We start from the raw sequence: 1102 nt of genomic DNA on the forward strand, positions 1-1102 counted from the left end.
ATCGAGAGAGACAGACAGACAGACAGACAGACAGACAGACAGACAGACAGACAGACAGACTAATAAAAGGAATGCTTCATCGGTAGTTACACTGGTCAGTATCCTAGTCTGTCACGCAGGATACCGGGATTCGATTCCCCGCCTGAAAGAGTCGTTTTTGTCCTCAAACTGAGAGAGAAGACTAAAAAAGAGACAAAGAAAGAAAATAGAGAGACACAGAGTGTGACAGAGGCTGAATGATTTGGTTTGATCAGGAAGACGGACTCGGAGAAAGAGACACACAATTTCATTAATTTAATAGGCTATAACAGAGAGGAAAATATTTGTAAATACAATGTGCACGCTCTTCAATACTAATTGGATAGTGTATAGTTCGTGAAACTGGGATTTTACTAGCTTTTATAATGGAAAAATGGAAATAAAAACTCAAGTAAAATGAAGCCTGGTCTTTAAAGGGGCAGGGGCAGTACATGTAGTTAGCATAGAAAAAGTTAAATTGAGATTTGAGGCTGATCGAGCACAGTAGTGTGACAGGGCATGCGCAGGGTTTGACTCCTCCCCTCCCCACTCCTTTCACCCCCCCCCCCTCACCCCAATAAAATAAATACAGAGACAAATTAACAACAGCAAACAAACCAACAAAAACACTCTACCCAAAGCAAAAAAAACAAAGTAAAAAAGATGAAACAAAAGACTGTACATAATTAAAAAGCGCTGAGCAAAATTAATCTTCAAGTGAAGGCAAGCTGAACTAATTTAGTTCTGCTTTCAGCGGGTTTGACGGAACGTGAACGATTTGTTCGTATGCGTTCGTATTACGCGCGGCCTGACGAATGACGTCAGCGGACGTATAAAGTTCGGCTTGGGGAAACCATTCTTCGTTGTCTGGAGAAATAAATAGTCCTGAAGCCAACACCATGGACTTTTAAACAATGTAGATATTATATGGATTTGGAATGAGAAATGGTGTGCTCTAAGGTCGACTTTTGTTCGTTTCGTTGCCGTTTGTTCGATAGCTTTTAATCTATTCGTGCTTTTATGCCACTGTGACTCGAAACAGTAAAGGAAGGGACACACACACACACACACACACACACACACA

The sequence above is a fragment of the Aplysia californica genome, unplaced genomic scaffold (assembly GCF_000002075.1).
Source record: "Aplysia californica isolate F4 #8 unplaced genomic scaffold, AplCal3.0 scaffold00021, whole genome shotgun sequence".
Taxonomy (NCBI): domain Eukaryota; kingdom Metazoa; phylum Mollusca; class Gastropoda; order Aplysiida; family Aplysiidae; genus Aplysia; species Aplysia californica.